At 38.0% G+C, this 18,222-nt stretch overlaps 1 protein-coding gene and 1 long non-coding RNA gene across 2 annotated transcripts in view; one reads left to right on the top strand and one right to left on the bottom strand.

The window, feature by feature from the left end:
* Nucleotides 1-18,222, bottom strand: part of LOC139948953 (peroxisomal carnitine O-octanoyltransferase-like) — a 100,636-nt gene that overhangs the window by 40,044 nt on the left and 42,370 nt on the right. The gene's annotated exons all lie outside the window — the stretch shown is intronic.
* Nucleotides 2,313-8,995, top strand: LOC139949080 (uncharacterized). Its single transcript, XR_011787513.1, has 3 exons — nucleotides 2,313-2,372; nucleotides 6,685-6,799; nucleotides 8,063-8,995. It is a non-coding gene; the product is annotated as an uncharacterized lncRNA (long non-coding RNA).

The following is an 18,222-nucleotide window of genomic DNA, read 5'->3' as shown; positions in this document are numbered from 1 at the left end:
CAGGACAGTTTGTGGACTAAAGGCTGAAAGACACTGGACACTATAGGTAATTGTCAAAGACCAGTCTTAACTCTTGGTGACGTTTGTCAACATATGCATGAAGTAAAAACTTGTGAGCTCAATTGATCGTCGAAGTTGAAAGACAATAATGAAAGAAAGCACACCCACCCTTGTTACACAAACTTATGTGCTTTCAGATGCTTGATTTCGAAACCTCAAAATCAAATGCTGAGGTCTCGAAACAAAACTAATAATAATAATAATATTAATAATAATAATTTGTTCTATTACATTGCGCCCAGTCCATAAACTGTACAAAAGCGAATAACATTACAATAGTCCAAACAATTGAATGAACAAGAACCTTAATACAGGACAAATTGCAAAACATTAATACAGTAAACCCACATATTAGTAAAGGAACAATATATGCACAATCCAAGAATTTCCAAATTCATGGAAAATTACTTCTTAATCGAAAACTATGTTAATTCAGAGGGAGTTGGTTGTCGCAACGTTTTATACCATCACCCTCTCCCCATTGGTCGGTACATTAACTCAGACTTGATGTCCTTTTGATGACAATTTGGAAATGAAACTGAAGAATTTCTGTCCAAAAATGTATGGCCCTTTATATTTGAATTGCAATTGAAGGGTATCAAACACGATAGCATCTTACATAATCGAGTCCCCCCACCCCCCAATTTTCATCTTGACTCCAGCAAATGGAAAATTTGTGAATAACCAAGCTAAATTAGAGCGTGGAGCCCCTTTTAAATCTGAACAAAATGTTTATTTTAAGATAAACCTTAACAAATTACGCTCCCTCATTACTTTCCAAGCTATCAATCAAACTGAAAATAAACTTACCTGGTCCTGTCGGTTTCCTCACAGCGTACATAGCTCCCAATGATGCCTTCTTGGTCGGTACTGGAATGGCATGACACCGTCTTCGAAAAAATATAAGACAAAACAAAACAAAAAATGAGAAAAGTGCACTTCGAATCAGAGTTATTCCATTTTAGTTTAAGAATGAAGGTGTAATAAAAGGGGTGCGTGGTTGTTACACGACGTGTAGACAATGACGAATGGTGTGAAGTTGGAGATTAAGATGTCACACGCAAGCATGCTCGGATATGAGCTTGGTAGATTTAGGTTAGTGTGCAATGCTGCGCATGCAGTAAATTGGTAGGACAAAAATCAGAGCACCAAATTCATGGAAAACTACTTCTTTATCGAAAACTACGTTAATTCAGAGGGAGTTGGTTCTCGCAATGTTTTATACCATCACCCTCTCCCCATTCCTAGTTACCAAGTAAGGTTTGACGATAATAATTATTTTGAGTAACTAACAATAGTGTCCACTGCCTTTAAACCATAAACGCAGACTCCTGAAATACATTTCAATCAGGACACCATATATACACTCACGTCAAATACTTTTCACTGTATTTATTTTCTCATGTACCAAAGTGTTTGCTGCAAAATCCAAAATCCAAAAAAGCAAACAGTTCCGCTCCATAAATGTAAATGATGTGGATCTTGAGTTTTGAGTTTTTGTGAATTTGAGTTTTGTGATGCATTCATTTTCCAACATGTGAGTGGAGTTTGGGGACACTGCATGACTCTATGTCAAGTTAAAATGGTGCAGAAAACAAATTGCGCTCTTTCAGAGCATGACATCATCATACAGCAAAAACAAATTGGTCTGTACATAAGCTCAGACTTGATGTCCTTTTGATTACAATTTGGAAATGAAACTGTAGAATTTCTGTCCAAAAATGTATGGCCCTTTATATTTGAATTGCAATTGAAGGGTATCAAACACAATAGCATCTTATATAATCGAGTCCCCCCCCCAGTTTTCATCTCGACTCCAGCAAATGGAAAATTTGTGAATTACAAAGCTAAATTTGAGCATGGAGCCCCTTTTAAATCTAGACATAATCTTGATTTCAGGATAAATCTCAACAACTTACGGTCCCTCATTACTTCCCAAGCTATCAATACGGTCCCTCATTACTTCCCAAGCTATCAATCCACCTTAAAATAAACTTACCTTTTCCTGTCGTTTTCGTCGAAGATACACAGCTCCCATTGATGTCTTCATGGCCGCAACTGGAATGGTGCAGTTTCCGTTGGTCTTCAATAGGCAGATGGATCACCGTCGCCGTAAAAAAATTAAAGAAAAAATACAGACAATGAGAAAAATGCATCTTGAAATAGAGTTTTGAGTATAAAGAGATCATTCTATAGCTATTCTACCTAGGTTTGTTGCGATTTAATCCCATCTTGGATATGTATTGTTTGAAGCTTTGCATGGTGTGGAGAAATAAGAATTTACGGGGACAACCATGTGTAAACCTCTTAAGGTGAGTATTGGCTCTGGAAAGAGCTGGTTTGGTCTCGATGTTTCTAACAGTATATTCTGCTCGTCTTCAGGAGAATGCTGGACTACAGGCGATGGTCGAACTTTAGAAGTGCTGGATGGATGAGCATTTGGGCGGGATGGATCAAAGCTGTTCTTGGCCGGTAATGCATGTGAGTTGATTGCTGGCTGGATGTGTGTGCATTGGAGTGTGACATTCTTGTGGTGAGTTGCTGCTGGAAGGGTTGGCTTGAGGATGTGTGACCAGATGTCGTTAATGAAGAAACCGATGTCTTCTGGAACTGTATGGCGTGCTTGTATATCGATGGCCTCCCCGACTCTGCATTGGTGACAGGACTGTACATGAGCTATGCGTTTGGCTTGATTCCACTTGATGATGCTGTCGTGTTCGTGTGAATATTTGATGATGGCTGAATTGTTGAGGTGTTCCAGTGTGCCATGTGCTTTGTGTTCCTTGATTCTTGTTGAGATATTGCGCCCTGGTTCCACGATGTATACTTCACAGTAATCGCAGGGAATGTGGTAAACGCTGGCTTTGTCTCGAGTGTCTTGCTTGTCCTTGTGTGTGTGGAGTGATGCTTGAATCTTGTTTGATGCTGTATGGAAGGTCTTGACTTGAGCTTGAATGAAGATACTTTGAAGCTTGTGAGAAGATAGGCCAATGTTTGGGAGGGAGATTGCAGCCTTGAACTCTGGTAGTTCATCTGGTGTGAGACTTGGCTTGGGCTCGCTGAGGTTGAAAGTTTTGTAGCCATTAGGTTGACGTGATGTCTTGATGTGTTGTAGTTCCTGCTTCAAGCGGCCCTTGTCACAGGTGTCCAAGGTCCAACGGACCAAGGTGTTGGAGACAGCAGACTTGATGCGAGGATGGTGGAATAATGAGTTGTGAACGTATCTGTTGGTGTGCGTTGGCTTGTGATGTACCGTGTGGGCTAGAGTGCCATCAGCTTGTCTTGTTACTTCGGCACCTAGGAAGGAGATAGCATTGTTTTGTTCTTGTTCCATGTTGAATCGGATACGTAGATATTGACTGTTCAGTTGATGGAAGAACTTTTGGAGTGCTGTCTTGCCGTTGGGCCAAAACCACAAAGGTGTCGTCAACGTAGCGGAACCTGAGGTTGGGGCGAAGATTGGCGTTCTTGATACCGTCAAGTTAAAACTCCTCCATGAACAAATCCATCAGGACTGGGGATAGAGGAGATCCCATGGTGGCCCCAGAGGTTTGTTCGTAGAATTTGTCTCGCCACCTGAATCTAAAAGCGGAGAAGCAGGTGATAAGGAGGTCGTGGACTTGTTCTGGAGTGAGTCTTGTGCGGTCTGTCAGTGTAGGTTAGGCTTGAAGGCATTGTTCGGCGATGTTGCATGCTTTTCAGTTGGTATGTTGGTGAATAGTGACATGATGTCAAAACTGACAAGGATCTCAGTTGGACGGAGATGTATGTATTTGATAATGTCGACGAACTTGCTTGAGTTGTTAACGTTATGTTCAGTGAGGCCAACTAGTGGATGAAGGGTCTTGGTGGGGTGTCTTGCAGTATTGTAGGTGGGTGACTCCGGGACGCCACGATGGGACGGAAAGGAACATCTGGCTTGTGGCTCTTAAGGTTGGCCAAAAAAACGTGATTAGGCGGATGCGGATGGCTTGAGGTGACGGTACATGGTGTTGTCTATGACCTGTGCTTGATAGAGAGTGCAGAATTAAGCAGTGGGGGTGCGTTCGATGACTGAACAGGAGTTACTTGGCAGGCGTCGATAGGTATGAGTTGACAGGATGTCGGTTACCTTGTGGTCAGAATCTGTTGTGCACATGAACACGGTGGCATTACCAATGTTCATTGAAATGATGTGGATAGACTTGTCTTTGTGCAGGGCTCGGATAGCGGCGTGTTCTTGCTTGCTTGTGTTGGGTCTTGGTAACTTGGTGTTTGAAGAGTTTGAAGAATCTGGATGCGGACATGGTTGACGAATGTCTTGTCTAGATGTTTGAGTGCAGGTTCGGTAGACTGAATAATATCTTTGACTGGAATCGTGCAATGTGTGGGCGCCAGCACACCTCGCATGATTCAAGTCAAAGACATCAATCAGTCCACTGAACCTGCACTCAAACATCTGGACAAGACAGTCGCCAACCAAGTCCGCATCCAAATTCTGCAAAGACTTCAAACGCCAAGTTACCAAGACCCTACACAAGCAGGCGAGAAAATGCTGATATCTGAGCCCTGCACAAAGACAAGTCCATCCACATCATGTCAGCGGACAAGGATAATGCCACTATGGTCATGTCTACAACGGATTATGACCACCAAGTAAATGAAATCCTGTCAACTAATACCTACCAATGCCTGCCAAGGAACCCCAGCCCAGTCATTGAACGCACACTCACCACAAAACTCTGTACTCTCTATCAAGCGCAAGTCATAGACAACACCACGTACCGTCACCTCAAGCCATCCGCATTCACCTGCCCACGTTTCTTCTGCCAACCCAAGATCCACAAGCCAGATGGTCCTCTCCGCCCCATCATGGCTTCCCAGGGTTCACCTTCTTACAACATTGCAACACACCTCACCAAGAAACTCCATTGACTAGTTGGCCTCACTGAACATCACATCAAAAACACAAGCAAGTTAGTCGACATCATCAAGCACATACATCTCCGTCCAACTGATATCCTTGTCAGTTTTGATGTCGTGTCACTGTTCACCAACATACCAATCGAAGAAGCATGCAACATCGCCAACCAAAGCCTTCAAGCCGAACCTACACTGACAGACCGCACAAGCCTCACTCCAGAACAAGTCCACGACCTCCTCATCACCAGCGTCTACGCTTCCAGCTTCAGGTGGTGAGACAAATTCTTGGAACAAACCTCTGGGGCCGCCATGAGATATCCTCTATCCTCTGTCCTGGCAGATTTGTTCATGGGGGAGTTTGAACTTGACAGCATCGAGAAGGTCAATCTTTGCCCTAACCTCTGGCTCCGCTACATTATTGACACCTTTGTGGTTAGGCCTTACAACAAGACAGCACTCCAAGAGTTCTTCCATCACCTGAACAGTCAACATCCACACATCCAATTCACCATGGAACAAGAACAAAACAACACTATCTCCGTCCTAGACGTCCAAGTAACAAGACAAGCTGATGGCACTATAGCCCAAACGGTACATCGCAAGCCAAAACACCCCGATAGATACCTTCACAACTCATCATTCCATCATCCTCGCTTCAAGTCTGCTGTCTGCAACACCTTGGTTTGCTGGGCCTTCAACACCTGTGACAAAGGCAGCTTGAAGCAGGAACTACACCACATCAAGACTTCACTTCAACTTAACGACTACAAGACATTCAATCTTAGCCAGCCCAAGCCAAGTCTCACAACAGAAGAACAACCAGAGTTCAAGGCTGCAATCACCCTCCCAGATATCGGCCACACTTCTCACAAGTTTCAAAGTATCTTCAGTCAAGCCCAAGTCAAGATCTTCCACACAGCACCAAACAAGATTCAAGCATCACTCCACACACACAAGGACAAGCGAGACACTCAAGACAAAGCAGGCGTTTACCGCATTCCCTGTGATTGCGGTAAAGTGTACTTCGCGGAAACCTGGCGCAGCATCTCAACAAGAATCAAGGACACAAAGCACATGGCAGACTGAGACACCTCGACAAATCAGCCATCATCAAACATTCACAAGAACACGACCACATCATCAATTGGAATCAAGCCGAACTCAAAGCTCCTGTACAGTCCTGACACCAATGCAGAGTCAGGGAGGCAATCGAGAAACAAGCACATCATAAAGTTCCACGAGACATAGGTTTCTTCATTATGGACATCTGGTCACCCATCCTCGAGCCAACCCTCCCAGCAGCAGCTCACCTAAAGAATGTCACACTCCAATGCAATTCACATCCAGCCAGCAATCAACTCTCACGCATCACCGGCCAAGAACAGCTCTGATCCTTCCCTCCCAAATGCTCATCCATCCAGCGCAACTTACGCTCCACCACCGGCGCCGCCTGCATTCCAGCATTCCCCTGAAGACGAGATTAAAGAGATAATTCTCTAGCTATGTACCTATGTTTTGTGAGCTTCAGTCATCGACAGGTAGTACACCACATTCCCAGCAGAACTGCAGACTCCTGAAAATATGTCAATCAAGTCAAAATATCAATTTATAAAACCTTCACCTTAAATTGGTCCATTATTACAAAGAGCATCCCAAAATTGGGTCCTTGAGTTTTTCGATGATAATTTGTTATGCTTTCTTTCTCTCAAATTTTCTTTACAGTCGAACAATTGTCATGAACTTGTTGTTTCCATTAAACCAACTTTCAAGAACTTTTTGCGAAGAAACTGACAGGACAGTTCGTGGACTAAAGGCTTAAAGACACTGGACACTATAGGTTATTATTTAAAGACTAGTCTTCACTCTTGGTGACATATGTCAACATATGCATGAAGTAAAAACTTGTGAAACTTTGAGCTCAATTGATCGTCGAAGTTGCAAGACAATAATGAAAGAAAGCACATCACCCACCCTTGTTACACAAACTTATGTGTTGTCAGATGCTTGATTTAAAAACCTCAAAATCAAATGCTGAGGTCTCGAAACAAAACCAACAACAACAACAACAACAACAACAACAACAACAACAACAACAACAAAACAGCAGCAGCAGCAGCAGCAGCAGCAGCAGCAGCAGCAGCAGCAGCAGCAGCAGCAGCAGCAGCAGCAGCAGCAGCAGCAGCAGCAGCAGCAGCAGCAGCAGCAGCAGCAGCAGCAGCAGCAGCAGCAGCAGCAGCAGCAACAGCAACAGCAACAACAGCAGCAGCAGCAGCAGCAGCAGCAGCAGCAACAGCAACAACAACAACAACAACAACAACAACAACAACAACAATAATAATAATAATAATAATAATAATAATAATAATAATAATAATAATAATAATAATAATAATAATAATAATAATAATAATAATAATAATAATAATAATAATAATAATAATAATAATAATAATAATAATAATAATAATAATAATAATAATAATAATAATTTGTTCATTAACATTGCGCCCACTCCATAAACTGTACAACAGCGAATAACATTATAATAATCAATTGAATGAACAAGAACTTTACAGGACAAATTGCAAAACATTAATACAGTAAACCCGCATAAATTAGTAAAGGAACAATATAATACGCACAATTCAAGAATTTCCAAACTCATGGAAATTACTTCTTAATCGAAAACTATGTTAATTCAGAGGGAGTTGGTTGTCGCAACGTTTTATACCATCACCCTCTCCCCATTGGTCGGTACATTAACTCAGACTTGATGTCCTTTTGATTACAATTTGGAAATGAAACTGAAGAATTTCTGTCCAAAAATGTATGGCCCTTTATATTTGAATTGCAATTGAAGGATATCAAACACAATAGCATCTTACATAATCGAGTCCCCCCCCCCCTCAATTTTCATCTTGACTCCAGCAAATGGAAAATTTGTGAATTACAAAGCTAAATTAGAACATGGAGCCCCTTTTAAATCTGAACAAAATGTTTATTTTAGGATAAACCTTAACAAATTACGCTCCCTCATTACTTTCCAAGCTATTAATCAGACTGAAAATAAACTTACCTGGTCCTGTCGTTTTTCTCACAGCGTACATACCTCCCAATGATGTCTTCTTGGTCGGTACTGGAATGGCATGACACCGTCTTCGAAAAAATATAAGACAAAACAAAACAAAAAATGAGAAAAGTGCACTTCGAATGGAGTTATTCCATTTTAGTTTAAGAATGAACGTGTAGTAAGTGGGGTGCGTGGTTGTTACACGACGTGTAGACAATGACGAATGGTGTGAAGTTGGAGATTAAGATGTCACACGCAAGCGTGCTCGGATATGAGCTTGGTAGATTTAGGTTAGTGTGCAACGCTGCGCATGCAGTAACTGGGTATAGGACTTGCAAGTTTGGTTAGTAGAGTTACATTACTGATAGTAGGGGTGATAATATACCTTTCTTGGTGGACGTGATCCCTCTGTGCGGTAATACAACTCAGTAGAATTCCATGATTTAAAGGTGTGTCCAAGTAATAGAGTACCGCTTTACCATCAACATGATTCTAGTGGTTGCAGGGCATGTGAAGATGAGAAGGACTCCATACCAGGTAACCAGACTCAGTCATTGCATGTAGGGAAAAAGGGTGACATTTCTAAATAAGACAACAAAAATCAGAGCACAGCCGGAGCACAGCATGAGCCGGTACGAGGTGCTTAAGAACAATTATTTTTGCATATGGGAATACAATTCATCTTGTTAATGATAATGTGTTTGTTTTGGCACAATAACACAGCGTCAGTGTGGAGTTGTGTTGTTGCGAGCCCTTCTGCAGAAAGGCATAGCTCTATGGTCAGGACACTTCCGTTTGGGAAAGACGTGATCTTACAGCCTTGTTGTTTTAACTGTTGCTATGCAAGGACGTGGACGCAGAGAGAGAGAGAGAGAGAGAGAGAGATAAAGTTGCTTTCGCCAATAATTTATATATATATATATTATACATATATTTTGATAACTTTATATATATTTTTGAGCATTAAATATTCGTTAACAATACTTGATATATTTTGTAAACTTAACTTTGTAACTTTTTTATATTTCACATAAACTTCAACTATTTGTAAAATATCTATTTTCAGTTTTGTTTCATTAAATGTATAATAAAAAAAAAAATTTTTTTTTAGACGTTTGTAATTTTCGTAGTTTTTGAAATGTATATTTCATAACTTTGTACTTATAATTTGTTTTTAATTTTATACATTTTGTTGAATTCTATATATTTTGCAAATACTGTTTTTTGTAAATATTATGCATTTTTAAGCATTTAACATTGTATATTCTGTAAACTTTACTTTGTAAACTTTATATTTCATAAACTTTAAATAATTGTAAAACATAACATACATATTTTTCCTTTTTTTCCTTTTTTATTTTATTTATATTTTTTTTAAGAGTATACATTTTGTAATTTTTATATATTTTTAAAACGATATATATTTTGTAAACTTTGTATATTTCCAGCATTAAATGTTGCCTAAACTATATTTAATTGTTAACTTGTAAATTTTTCTTTGTAAACCCTTTACGTTTTATAAACTTTAAATATTTGTAAAATAATCGTTAAACCGGAGGTCGTTGGTTGAAATCCCGCTCTAGTCAATTTTTCTGTGTTCATCCCAAAGTCATTTTAAAAATGTACCCAGTCAACTTCCCTTGTGGTTTATTTAGGGAATAACAGTGTTCGTACCCGGTCTTCACTGCGTGGTAATGACCGGGTTGGTGGCTGGCGCTGTTAACGGACCGAGCCGAATGGGCCATATTTTGAGCTTTTGATGGTTCCAATCTCTTTCGTGCGTTAATCACATTACTGATCTTTGAGACCAGTGACTCTTTTAATTAACGATCTGTTCAGCGCCTTCACTGGGGTCAAAGGAGGCAAATGATTGGACGATAGCTGTTCTTTGTGCATCAAAACGCGCGCATGAGCTCGGCGTCAGTTTAAACGCGCGCACATGTTACACGCGCGCACTCAAAATTGATACATTTTCAGCGCGCGTACGCGTAAGTGCGCGAAGTTGCAATAAAACTAACAGGGATATAAGCGTGCGATACAGTGCAACGCGCAAGGTTTACACAATGTATGCTGGTTAAGTGGCCACTTATTCGCTATTTTCCAAAGCCGGTATTTATACCACCGTTAACACTCTCACACGTGACTGGGTTTTGACCAATCAGAGACTTTCATTAAAAAATTTGTTTTATATACATTTTGTTAATTTTTTTTTGTTAAAACTTTTTTGTTTAATAATTAGTATTGTAAACTTTATATATATTTAAACTTAATATTTAAACTTAATATCAATGCTTTATGAATGTTCAAACAATTACATTTCCATAGAAAAAGAGGAGAAAGGTTTTAAAGGAAGGAACCAGAAAAAAGGGTTAGATTCTAGTAAATCAAAGTCTTTGTGGGTGGCTATGAACCAATGAGAGTAAAGTGATGAGGACAAAGAATGGTCCATGAAAGGAGAGGATGATTTATTAAACATAGGTATGAGGAACCTGTGGGAATATATATTCCTATAAAAACTATGAATTTATATAGTATAATTTATAAATTATGTATAATATGCACTATGTCCTATACAAATTTGTTTAATTTATATAATTCTTTTTTTTCCATTGCCACAGAACGGCAAGCAATGTGCCGCGTCTGTGAATTATTCCACACTTCGAGACTTATTTTTTTGAGATCCAGTTTCAAAACACTCAATACGGTTATATTGTAGTCGTTATAAATCTAGGAGTCCTAAAGAAACCTGGAAAAATAAATATCGAAGAAACCAGTACTCACAAAACAGCACAGCACATAGGTCAACAAACAAGCACTCCCAACCGTGGCATATCAGCGAGTCTATTGGACCATAACGGAAATTTCCACTCAATCACAAGCTTACAGAAAAACTATTGTAAATCTTTCACAACTGGGTTATTCACATTTAAATTAGCCAAGGAGCATGCAATCACCGCACCCAAATAACAAAGAAACTGATGGATCCAAAAAGCGCTGGTCTTGCATAATCGCTGATCTCTTATAAGAGTATGACGTCACAGTATTGTCACATAATGTGCGATATTCATTTATGTATGCAAAAAATGTAATATTTTGCAATAAATTGTAATGTGTGCGATTAACTGTAATAATATGTGCGATAAGGAGGATGTCCTGTTTTCAAGGTGTCCGTAAAATCGTGGCAAATCTTTTACCTCTCGATGTAAACAGTCGCTAGATTACAACAAATATGGTTTTATTTGCCAAGCAAAGAGCAAAACTTAGAAACACGTAAGGCTCCACTGGTTATTTGCACTTGTTAATGCAAAAAGTTTGTAGTTTTCGGCATTTCTACAAGGTAGAAAAATAAGTAATAATGTTGAGGCCATATAAAACCTCCTGTCATTCCTTTTGTCTATGTTATTGACACTTTTGTTTGGGGTTGTTTCAAGAAACATTTGCTTGAAGATTTTAGGTGAAAATTATATACGTAAATTTTACTACTATCACGGCTTATGTATACATACATTAGTGTAAATAGTGACAAAAATGACAACTTTAAATTTGTGCAAATTATGAAGATTGTCCCTGCTTGATTTGTTTCTTCCATTTGTTCGATGTGTTGTTATGGAGGATTTAAAGAGACTGTTGCAAGACAAATTTATGTTGTACACAAAGTGACGTTTTAATTTCTAGAATAAGAGTTGATAACCAACGATGTTCTTCAAAACAAACATTACTACTTACTGTGTAACTATCTCTTTAATAAAACTGTCACCGTGCCAAGTTTCAAAATCAAAGGAAACTGACTCGGATTTTGCCCGAGTTCTTTTAGGTGAACAAAATTAATCATAATTCACACAGGCACATTTTCATTTGACAACAAAACAATGCAGAGTGTTTTACAGGGCAGGGTGTTTTCTATTACTTTACAATGATCATTCTACATCACACAGTTGTTTCTTGTTTCACATGATCAATGTCTTTATTTTATAAATGCGTAATGTTAACCTGGCAAATAAATTGAAATTTTTAAAACTAATTACTGTACACCTAAAGGGCAGGAACAGAAATTGTCAGAGTAAAGTGCTTGGTAATTATGATACTAATATCACTACTATCACTGACATACAGAAACTGTAAATAATTAAGTTTAGAAGAAAAATGTATACCAATTTGTAAACAGGGAGTTAAGTTAATACACAGTTGAGTTATGATTATTCATTAGAGTTCATTAACTGCAAAGAAAGCTTATAAATTGACTTTTATGAAAACACACAAAACTTTTCTAACTTGTCCATTAATGGAATGGATCAGTTCATGAACTTGGTTCATGAACTGCTGTGATGAACATGTCATGAACTGTTTGATGCATGGACTGATCATGAACATTCTTAAAAGTTCATCAAGTCATTAATTCCCTTTTGGCTCAGTCAGTGCACAACTACGAGATAATGAAGCTGACGCGCAGCGTTTCTTTGCAAAATCGTGATCAGAATAGGCGCTCCTAGACCCTTTGAGAATTCATGAGAAAATCCGAATGTTCATAAGCACGTCAGTAAAACGCTCCGCTTGGTGGGAAATATTTGAACAACACTTAAAATGAAGGAGGATTATCTTGAGATGTTTTGCTAAATGAAGGGTTGTCAAAATTGTTTAACCGTATGCACATTTTAAAGAAAAACCGTCGCAAAGTGTGTTATGAATATTACTCTTTTTTTATGAACCCTTCACGTTTGCCGTGACCCTGACTGTTTCCCATTACGTTAGAGATTTGAATGCATATTTTAAGTATCTTGAAGAATTTTGCCGTTGTTAGCTTTTTACATTTTTACTGCGGGAAACATATATTTTCGGTGTCAAAAAATTGGGCAAAATGTTACAATTTCGTAATTTTTTTTATGGAATTGATTATGACGTCAGGGTTACATGACATACGCGCGTTCTATTCCAGCAGCGCTAACGCGCTAGGCGGGCGCTTTGTTTTGTTTCTTTTGCGTACATACGAACGGGTTACACTAAGCAGCATACATCTTCCCCAAAATGAGTTTACTTAAAAACGGAGACGGCGCACGCCGCACGTTTGCCGTGACCCTGCTGTTTCCCGTAACATCTTACAAAATAAACAAGTGATTTGCATAAAAGAACAAACAACATTTCCACACATTTGTTCAAATCTACTGCGGGCATTTCATGAAAAGGGTATGGTTTGATGCATAGAGCTTTAAACTTGTATATTCATAGCTCTAATGTTTGATGACAATTAGTTCACAACAGGATGGACCACGTGAAGGTTGTCACCTCCCACCCCACAAATAACAGTTTAAAGAGATCGTTTAAAATCTACATCGTTAATGAGTACTCAAACCCCCTAGATAAACACCAAGGAAAATGTCATGACCTTGTAATTAAAATTTTGTTTTTGCTGCATAGAGCTAAACATGGTTATAAAGCTCTATTGTTTGATGACAATTAGTTAACAACAGGGTGGACCACGTGAAGGTTGTCATCTCCCACCCCACAATTAACAGTTAAAAGAGATCCTAATACATCGTTAATGAGTACTCAAACACACTAAATTAACACTGCAAACAATGTCAACATTAATGAGTACTCAAACTCTCTAAATAAACACCAAAGAAAATGTCATCACAATGTCATTAACAAATTGGTTTGGTGCATAGAGCTTTATAAACATGGTTATAAAGCTCTATTGTTTGATGACAATTAGTTAACAACAGGGTGGACCACGTGAAGGTTGTCATCTCCCACCCCACAATTAACAGTGAAAAGAGATCATAATACATCGTTAATGAGTACTCAAACACCCATAATTAACACTGCAAACAATGTCAACCTTACAGCGCCAGCCACCAACCCGGTCATTCCCTGAATCAAACACCCTTAATAAAAACCCTAGAAAATGGCATGACCTTTGTAATTACAAAACCTCGTTAATGAGTACTCGAAACCGTATTTACATGTAAACACCATAAACAATGTCATAACCTTGTTATCAAATAACGTCGTTAAGAGTACTCCAAAACTGGACTGCATACCCTTAATAAATACCGTGGAAAATGTCTAGACCTTTGTAATAATAAACCTGGTTAATGAGTACTCAAACACACACAAGGTCATGACCTTTGAAAAAGAGTTACTACAAACCCCAAGTGTGTCACAATATTTACATGTCTTCCTATAGTAACCAGTAAAAAACATGGTGGCCACCATGTGAGGGTACCCCAGAATAGATACCATGTAAACAATTAGAATAACAAATAATTGAATTACAGAGTGACACAAAATAAAAGTTACAATTTATAATTAATTCATTATTACAATACCAAACTTTATTACATAAATCACCACTTATATACAGTCCTTAACACACTTGTTTAACTTCGTTAAGAGTACTCAAAAACGTTGATTTTACAAACTTTAACAAGAGTTACTAAACCCCAAGTGTGTCACAATATTTACATGTCTTCATATAGTAACCAGTAAAGAAACATGCTGGCCACTATGTGAGGGTACCCCAGAACAGATACCATGTAAACAATTAGAAAAACAAATAATTGAATTACAGAGTGACACAAAATAAAAGTTACAATTTATATTTAATTCATTATCAAAATACAAAACTTCATTACATATACCACCACTTACAGTCCTTAACACACTTATTTAACGTCTTAAGAGTACTCGAAAACTGGACTGATTATCCATATAAATACCATGGACAATGTCTAGACCTTTGTAATTATAAACCTGTTTAATGAGTACTCAAACACACACACAAGGTCATGACCTTTGACATTAAAAACTTTAACAAGAGTTACTAAACCCCAAGTGTGTCACAATATTGACATGTCTTCATATAGTAACCAGTAAAGAAACATGGTAGCCACCATGTGAGGGTACCCCAGAACAGATACCATGTAAACAATAGAATAACAAATAATTGAATTACAGAGTGACACAAAATAAAAGTTACAATTTTTAATTAATTCATTATTACAATACAAAACTTCATTACATAAATCACCACTTATAAACAGTCCTTAACACACTTGTTTAACGACGTTAAGAGTACTCAAAAACTGGACTGATTATCCTTAATAAATACCATGAACAATGTCTAGACCTTTGTAATAATAAACCTGGTTAATGAGTACTCAAACACACACAAGGTCATGACCTGTGACATAACAAACTTTAAAAAGAGTTCTAAACCCCAAGTGTGTCACAATATTTACATGTCTTCAGATAGTAACCAGTAAAAAAACATGGTGGCCACCATGTGAGGGTACCCCAGAAGAGATACCATGTTAGTAATTAAAATAATAAATAATTGAATTACAGAGTGACACAAAATAAAAGTTACAATTTATATTTAATTCATTATTACAATACAAAACTTCAGTACATAAATCAACACTTATATACAGTCCTTAACACATTTTTTTAACATCGTTAAGAGTACTCAAAAACTGGACTGATTATCCTTAATAAATACCATGAACAATATGTCTAGACCATTGTAATAATAAACCTGGTTAATGAGTACTCAAACACACACAAGGTCATGACCTTTGACATAACAAACTTTAAAAAGAGTTCTCAACCCCAAGTGTGTCACAATGTTTACATGTCTTCATATAGTAACCAGTAAAAAAACATGGTGGCCACCATGTGAGGGTACCCCTGAACAGATACCATGTAAACAATTAGAATAATAACTAATTGAATTACAGAGTGACACAAAATAAAAGTTACAATTTATATTTAATTCATTATTACAATACAAAACTTCATTACATAAATCACCACTTATATACAGTCCTTAACACACTTGTTTACTTTTTATTGGTAGTGAGTTTACTTTTACAAATAACCTTATGTTGTCTTGACTTTGTACAGAGTAAATATTTTTGTGTAAGTGGCAAAATACCTATCTAGATAATGTCGTTACATACTGCAGAAGTAAGGCCTCTTCATCACCATTCCACCTTGATCGTTCTTGCGCTTGTCGCATCCAAGTGACGCTTCCAAATTCTCTGATGTCATCCATCTAACGCCAACTTGGTCTGCCTCTTCGTCTCGTTTGTGTTCTTTGGGTTCATTCTGTTGACAATGTTCATCTGTTGTCATGATGCCTTAGATGAGGTGGTGAAGCAAGTGTTTTATTGGTGTTGCATAAGGTGGCACAGCATCTTCACGCGTCCAACTTGAAGATGTTCGAACGTGTTAATCCTGTATTAAATATGATCAAAAAAGAAAGAAAAAAATAATTAGAGCGAGATTTGGATTTAAAGGTCAAAGATGTGTGTATACTATATCAAGAATTGCTTTTTATTAAGTATGCATATCCCTCACTCAGTGACCCTCCTGGCGCACGCTTTAACATACATTTTTCAGACAAGGTCAACGATCATCGCTCCTTCAAATATGCTTCTCCAAGACTTTGGAACTCTCTTCCCAACAATATCATAGACTGTGCCACGCTACGAAAATTTAAATCTAAACTTAAAACCCATCTTTTCAATCATAGAAGCCCTTAGAGACTTTATTTTGTAATTTGCGCTATATAAGAACTGTTTATTATTATTATTATTAAGGTATATGGGACTATGTTTGAATAATGAAACCTAAGAAATGTCTATTGTCTGCACTTGTATGGATTTCTAAACTTTCATCTCAAGCTTCGCTAAAACAGATCATACCTTCAAATTCCACTTAGGACCCTGGTGAGTAGCTGAGGAATAAGTCTATCTCCTCAAGCCATGATGTATCTTTCTGTACTGTGACGTCACATCTTCATGGTCCATGTTGACACGCAGTCGTCACAATCATCTACAACAAAATTACAAATGAAGTTTCGAGATTAAAGAGATCATTCTCTAGCTATCTACCTATGTTTGGTGCACTTCAATGACAACTGGGATGTTGTCCGCATAGGCAGGCATCCTCTCGGCTGTTTTCATGTTGGCACTTGTTATCAGCAGGTATCCCAAGCAGATCTGCAGACTCCTGAAATATATGTCAATTAAGACATTTCAGTATAATTATTTTCACCAAATACTTTTTACTGTAGAACAATTATAGTTCATGTTGCAAGGTTGTATTTGGCACATTTATGTAATACAATGTTATTTTTTTCACATCACTAATCCAGAAGAGGAAAACAGTTATGCTCCAGTCAAAATCACAAAATTTGCCAACAATCAAACTAAAAATAAACTTACCCTGTCTTGTCATTTTGCTCACAGCGTACAAAGGTCCCAATGATTACTTCATGGCCGGCATGTGCAGTTTCCACTGGACTCCCATGGGCAGATGGTTAAACAATTAACCAGTTCACCTTTGCCGTAAAAAATAAACGACAAATACAAACTATTAGCAAAATGCACTTCCCCAACAGAGTTTAGAGATTAAAGAGATCATTCTCTAGCTATCTACCTATGTTTGGTGCACTTAAATGACAGCTGGGATGCTGTCCGCATAGTCAGGCACTGTTGCATCATGGCTTTTGGTCATCGGCAGGTAGCACACCACATCCCCAGCAGAACTGCAGACTCCTGAAATATATGCCAATCAAGTTATTACAAAATCACTATTCTCATTAAATACTTTTCACCATAGAACAATATTCATGCTGCGAGGTTTAGATTTTTTTCATGAGGACTCTAGCAATTGGAAAACTGGTGATTTTCAAAGCTAAATTTTAGCATGGAGCCCCTTTTAAATCTAGACATAATCTTGATTTCAGGATAAATCTCAACAACTTACGGTCCCTTAAAATAAACTTACCTTTTCCTGTCGTTTTCCTCAAAGATACACAGCTCCCATTGATGTCTTCATGGCCGCAACTGGAATGGTGCAGTTTCCATTGGTCTCCAATAGGCAGATGGATCACCGTCGCCGTAAAAAAATTAAAGAAAAAATACAGACAATGAGAAAAATGCATCTCGAAATAGAGTTTTGAGTATAAAGAGATCATTCTCTAGCTATTCTACCTAGGTTTGTTGCGATTTAATCCCATCTTGGATATGTATTATTTGAAGCTTTGCATGGTGTGGAGAAATAAGAATTTACGGGGCCAACCATGTGTAAACCTCTTAAGGTGAGTATTGGCTCTGGAAAGAGCAGGTTTGGTCTCGATGTTTCTAACAGTTTATTCTGCTCGTCTTCAGGAGAATGTTGGACTA

The sequence above is a fragment of the Asterias amurensis genome, chromosome 16 (genome assembly GCF_032118995.1).
Source record: "Asterias amurensis chromosome 16, ASM3211899v1".
NCBI classification, from domain to species: domain Eukaryota; kingdom Metazoa; phylum Echinodermata; class Asteroidea; order Forcipulatida; family Asteriidae; genus Asterias; species Asterias amurensis.
This window is presented reverse-complemented; position numbering and strand designations above follow the sequence as displayed.